A 6,187-nucleotide genomic window follows, 5' to 3' on the forward strand; every position below is an offset into this window, starting at 1 on the left:
TGTATAAGGCCACGAGCAACTCCCCAGGACATGCCCACAATTGGCCTCATGGTTCCAGAAGGACTAGATGAAGCTGCCCAGAGCCACCAAGTGACCATCTCCCCCACATGAGCAAGGAATAATTTTGGTTAAGTTGCTTCTATCATAAAACAACTTTGGAACCAAGAATTAGTCAATACACATTTTTGAAAGGTTCCAGAGAAAGTCCAATTTATACCAACTGGGCAGGTGTCCATAAGGCTGTATGAAGAAACAGGGCTTAAAGGCTGAAAAAGACTGCATCATAGTTGAACATCCAAGCCATTCTGTCATAATAGATATTTGTACAAATCCTAATCCTTCCAGTGTTAGTCAAAAGAAAAAGAAGTAACCTACCTAATCATGCTATCTTTCATCTATAAAAATATACCCAAGTTAAAATATAAAATGTAAAAATAATATAAAATATATCATATATTATATATAAAATATTATATATATTATATAAAATATAAAACACCCTCAGCAAGGCACCTTAAGCCCTCTGCAATATAAGTCTTCCCCTAACTTTCCATTCTCACTTATATTACTCCCTTTCACTCTGTTCCTGTCAAACTGGTTTGTTAGCTAACTGTTCCCTGCAAATGATATTCCATCTCTGGCCTCATCACCTTTACACAGGTTTTCCCACCCTTCCCCACCCCTACCAAGTGTGGAATGCACACATCTTTCCTCAAGGAGTCCCTAATTTCTTTCAAAATATAGCTCATGTGCCCTTTCTTGATTCTTCCAGTTGTTAGTTTTGTCTCCCTCCTTAAGTTACTTTGTGTATGTGTGTGTGTATCTATATGCAGATATAGATCTATCTACATGCATGTTGTATTCTCCATAGTAGAATGTAAACTTTAAGGGCAAAGATTTTTGTTTGTCTTTGAATCTACAGGACTTGGAATATAGTATGCAGGAGGCACTATATTTGTTGAACAACGTTCATCTGTCTGAAAATGCTTTGGGGGTGTTGGGACCCCAAGAATGCCAAGGTAGTTTCCTAGAATGAATTCACACACTCAATACTCCCCAAAACCTCTTCATGTCCATGGGACATAATACTTGGAAAGCAAAAGAAATCTGTGAAAAGTAATAATAATAGGGGGCAGCTAGGTGGTGCAGTGTATAGAGCACCGACCCGAAGTCAGCAGGACAGGAATTCAAATCTGGCCTCAGACCAAATACTTGACACTAGCTGTGTGACCCTGGGCAAGTTACTTAATTCCAATTGCCTTAAGAAAAAGAGTAATAATAATAACAACAATAAGTCATTATTTAAAACCACTGTTATCCCATTTGATCTTCACAAAAACCTTGTGAGGTAGACAGCAAAGAGATTATTTTCCCAGAGGAGGAAACAAAGGCACAGGAAAGGGAAATAACTTATAATCAATTCAATTGTGAAATGTCTCTGATAATAGGGACTAAGTCATTTCTTTCTTTGATCTCTCTAGTACCTAGCTTAGGGCTCTACACAAGGTCTAAGGTCACAGTTTGTATCATCCCTGAGACACAGAATTTCTCCAATTCTGATCTAGATCTCTTTGTCCTTTGCCAGCAATGTGCCATCCATGTTCCTACCTAAACCCTTTTGTGAATAGAGCACATTTTCATGAAAGCTGAACGGAATTAAGAAACAGTCTGAGGACTAAAGTGAAACCACCTAACCAACAAAGTTGTGGACCTTTCCTCACAGGCTCATAGATTATCATGGCTAGGCAAGAGTCTAGTCCAAGAGTTCCCAAACTACAGCTCAAGGGCCAAATACACCTGCAGGATTACCATTTTTTGTATGGCCAGCAAGCTAAGAATTGTTTTTACATTTTTAAATACAATAAAACTTTACAATGTGAAAACTTTTCTTAACCCACAACTGTACAAAAACAGGCAGGAGCCATAGTTTGCAGACTCCTGTGCTAGTTTGTGGATTTTTAAGCTGGGATCCCTTTAAAAAATTGTTTTAATATACTTGGGTAACTGTATTTCAATATAATTGGTTTCTTTTCTAATCCTATGTATTCTATTTTATGCGTTTAAAAACATTATTCTGAAAAGGGACCATTACACTTCACCAAACTGCTTGGGGGTCCATGACAGAAAAAAAGTTAAGAATCCATAGTCTCCAGTTCAATTCCAATATTTTACAAAGAAGGAAACTTAAAACTTAGAGATGGCAATGATCTGGCCAAATTCACACTGTGAGTTATTGACAGCTGTTAGCATGAAGTTCTAACTAGCTCCAGTCTTATTTCTTCACCTATAAAATATGGACAATCAAGCACTTTGGGCCAAGTCACTGCTGAACTCACATTTTCAATGAAACCCCACAAGTCAGGCTGGCCAATCATTCAAATGTCTAATTTTTGAGTTACTACCATTCATTCTTTTACTCACACATTTATAATGTGTGACTACATGGACTACAGTGGCTTACATGGTAAGAAACTCTTATGAAGGTATGTCTTTCCTGCCTACAAAGAGGTAGTAGGGGGAGTTGCAAATATCTAATAATTCACTGGTTTGATATTCTCCATTCTGATTTGTCACCTGGATGTGGAACTGCTGGAAGAATACAGAGGGCAATGCTGATGATGAAGCATCTTCCCCGACAGTCACCAAAGAGCTAAATGAGGCATTGCACATGTTTTACAAGGTTCTCTCAAAATTACAGGATTAAAACACTCAAGTCCAATTCTGATTAGACACTGAGGGCATTCTTAGAAAAGATTTAAGTTAGTACCACAGTAAAGCAAAAATGCATTAAACTGGCACTCAGGAGACCTGGGTCCTAGTCTCTGCTGCAAAATGTTGGGCAAATCACCCTCTATGCACAGACACAATAATACTATGTTATGTGACAGGATTAAGGAAAGGATAAGATGAAAAAAGGAAATACAAAGGAACTTTGAAAACCTGGATGCTTGGTTTTAGGATGATTCATCTGAAAGATGCTAGGCCACCCAGGGTGGCAGAAAGGTTTCCAGGCGTACAAGAAGAGTGGGCTAATATAAAATCCAAATTCACTAGCCTCTTCCAAATATGGTCAGTTCACCAAGTTCCCCCAATGTGGCTGGGGCCTGGAAAAATCAGAGGAATTGGTGTTTCACTTTGTTTAAAGAGACAATGTCATGGTGGAGAAAAATATGTAGCCTATTCTTGAACAGAATTTTGGTTCTTGGCATCATATTCTGGAGTACACACTTAATCTTAGCTGACTATAGGATTATCCTCTCAGAGCTAAGCAAGTTTCCTCCACCCAATAGGTTAGGAACTGACCCACTCACAACCAAAGGCTCTTCTGAGAGAAACTAGTGATCATGGATCCTGCCAAGTCCTTAAAAACTGTGGAGAAGAGGGGTCACTAACATTAAAATCTGAGGAGGTGTTCATAGAATCATGGGTGTCAGAGCAGAAAAGGACCTTAAATACCACAAAGTCCAATGCCCTGGCTGAGATCCAGAGAGGGGACTTATTCAAGGTCATAAAAGAGCTAGAGACAAAGCCCAGGCTAATTTAAGGGAGGTAGATCTTTTTTTCAAGGTTTCTGACCACACCCACCAATATGTAAATAACTTTGACCAAAGAATAGTAATTCATTTTCAATTTTCCATGGAAAGTATATTTGGGATAAAGAGGAGTCCAGAAGTATTTTTCTAAGTACTTATACCCACACCCTTCTCCTTTGCTCTTATCTTTTTCTTTCTTGGATTAGTTATTTCTGTAAACCTCTTTTGCACCTTACATTGTAACATTGACATGCTGTCAATAGACAATAATCTGTTTTTATATCTGTCTTTATATACCTAGTGCCAAGCACAGGATCCTGCACGTGTGTGTTTGTGTGTATATATACACACACATACACATAGATATGTATATATGCATACACACATATATTCAAGTGGAGAGAGAGAGGAAGAGGGAGAGGGAGAGAGAACACTACCATGGTTAAAACTTCGTCATGGAGACACCAAATGAGGTTTTGGGTTTTTTTTTTAATGTCTTTCAAAGGACTTTTTTGGTCTTTTAGCAATTCTTAACAGCTGCAGACTGCAGGCCTAAGCTATTCCTTCCAGTTCCCCAGAAGTTATCACTCCAATAGGTTATCCTCATTAAGCTGGGGTGGCGGAGAGAATGTGGCTTTGAGTAGAGTCATTTCCCCTTGAACATTTCTCCCTCCTCCAATTATTCACTTCAGTGAATCCCTCCAGGTACTAGCAACTATGTAACTAGTTCACAAATCTAAAAAATACTGGAGTATTTAGAAGAGCAAATCTTCCCTGATAATTCTAGGGACGTGTTTCACATAAGAAAAACCACATTAGGCACAAGGAAAACAAGATTTCGAAAATGCAAATAGCCTTGCTCAGGAAGCCAGGAGACCCAGGCTGGAGACAGTCTCGCTCAGAACAGTGTGACCTTGGGCCAATCTTTTTTTCTTCTTGGGCCTCAGTTTTATCATCTGGGACCAAAAATGGGATTAAAACCGATTATCTCTAAGATCTCTTCTCTCCCTAACATAGTATAACTTGCGAGCTAAGATATTCCTATTTCCATAAAGGTAAAATCGCACTAGGTCTCACTGTAGGCCATGTGGCCTGCTGTCTGTGTAGCAGTTATGGCTGGGCCGCTGTCAAGCGCAGCTGCTACCGAGGGACAGCCTTAGAGAAAGCCAGGCCAACACCAATTAACCCTGTGGCCATATTTTAATCGAAGAAGGGCCAAAGAGTGAGCGATAGCGCGCAGACAAGGAGAACAAGGGGTCTCTATCCACGGGGTGCTCTGAGTAACGGAATATTAGCACCAGAGACCCGGCTAGAGGCCAAGAGTAGATGGGGTTTGGGTGCCCCCGGCTGGGGATGTGCAAGAGAGAGGGGAAGCAAGAGGTGAGAGCGCGGTGGTGCAGGGGCGGCCTCCGGCAGCTTCTAGCCGGGAAGGTCACGTCCCCAGCAGCGCTGCGTGGCGCCGCGCCCGGGCCTGCCAGCCTCCCTCCCCCCTGAGGGCCCCGACACCGGGCAGCCCCAGGCAGGGTCTCTAGGAGCACGCGCGCGAGGCTGACTGGGTCAAAAAAACGGGGCGCCGGCATGGGCCCCTCCCTACCCCGGGCCGGGACTCCCAAGGGGGCAGCAGTGACAGTGCAGCACGGTCAGTCCGGTCCTAGCACCGCAGCCCCACTCATCTCCCGCGCCCCCATACCCTGGCCAAGTCGAGCTGGGTTGTGCCGGGCTAGGCTGGGCTGAGTTGTGCCTGCGGCCCCCCGCCCCAGACCTCAGGCTCAGGCTCTAGGCCAGCTCGCCCGGGCAGTGGCTCGGGTAGCCGCAGCAGAAAGCTCCGCACGAAATCAGCAGCCTCCGCGGGTCTGTGCCCCAGCCCTCACGCTTCTGGAGCACAAGAGAAGGGTAGTTGGCAGGGATGGAGGGGGTTGGAGGGTGGGAATCCCCTACCTTCCTCTACCGGCGGACACAGCGGTAGCAGCAGCGGGCGGCGGACACAGAGGCAAAGGGGAGGCAGCGGCTGCGGGGGAGCGGGGCGGGGCGCGGACCACGGCGGCGGCGCGGGCCCGCCCCCGGGTGCGGGCTCCTCCGGGCTCCAGCTCAGTCTCCTCCTCCTCATCTATTTTTCCTTTCCCGCCTCCCTCTCCTCCTCTGGTCCCCACCCTTTGCTTCCCTTCCCCCTCTCCCTTTCCTTCCCCCCTCTCCGTTTGATTCCTCCATTTGCCCCCTGACTGTCGTGGCCTGTTAGAATGGGTGCTTTCGATGTGTGTGCACTTACGTGTCTACACTTGAACATATGTGCTCTCTTGCTCTGCTCTCATTTCCACAGCACTTTGCATTTCACAGAGGCTTTCCTCACAACCCCATGTGGTAGATAAGCAAGGATTATTATCCTCCATTTTGTGGATTAAGCTCAGAGAACTTAGATGTCTTGCCCAAGATTTCAAAACTAGTGAGTGGCAGAGCCTTTTTTGCAATCCAGTTCTCGGATCAAGTATCCTTCAGTCCAAAAGCTATTTCTACCACACCAAACTGCCTTTACTATTAAGCAGTGTACATTATCTTAGGCCCATAAATTTAGATCTTAAAGAAATCAATCACCCTGAAAGAACAGAGAAAAAGCAGTGCTTTGAAAATCACTATTTAATTCTGAACTCTTATTATTT

At 43.9% G+C, this 6,187-nt stretch overlaps 1 protein-coding gene across 1 annotated transcript in view; it reads right to left on the reverse strand.

Moving 5' to 3' along the window:
• Positions 1-5,559, reverse strand: part of VDAC1 (voltage dependent anion channel 1) — a 36,159-nt gene extending 30,600 nt beyond the window's left edge. Inside the window, exon 1 of the mRNA XM_027849221.1 lies at positions 5,472-5,559. The gene's annotated coding sequence lies outside the window, so the exon portion shown is untranslated. The remainder of the gene's footprint in view (positions 1-5,471) is intronic.
• Positions 5,560-6,187: the final 628 nt, after the last annotated feature.

Source organism: Vombatus ursinus, unplaced genomic scaffold, assembly GCF_900497805.2.
Source record: "Vombatus ursinus unplaced genomic scaffold, bare-nosed wombat genome assembly UNPS02007284.1, whole genome shotgun sequence".
In the NCBI taxonomy this organism is placed as follows: domain Eukaryota; kingdom Metazoa; phylum Chordata; class Mammalia; order Diprotodontia; family Vombatidae; genus Vombatus; species Vombatus ursinus.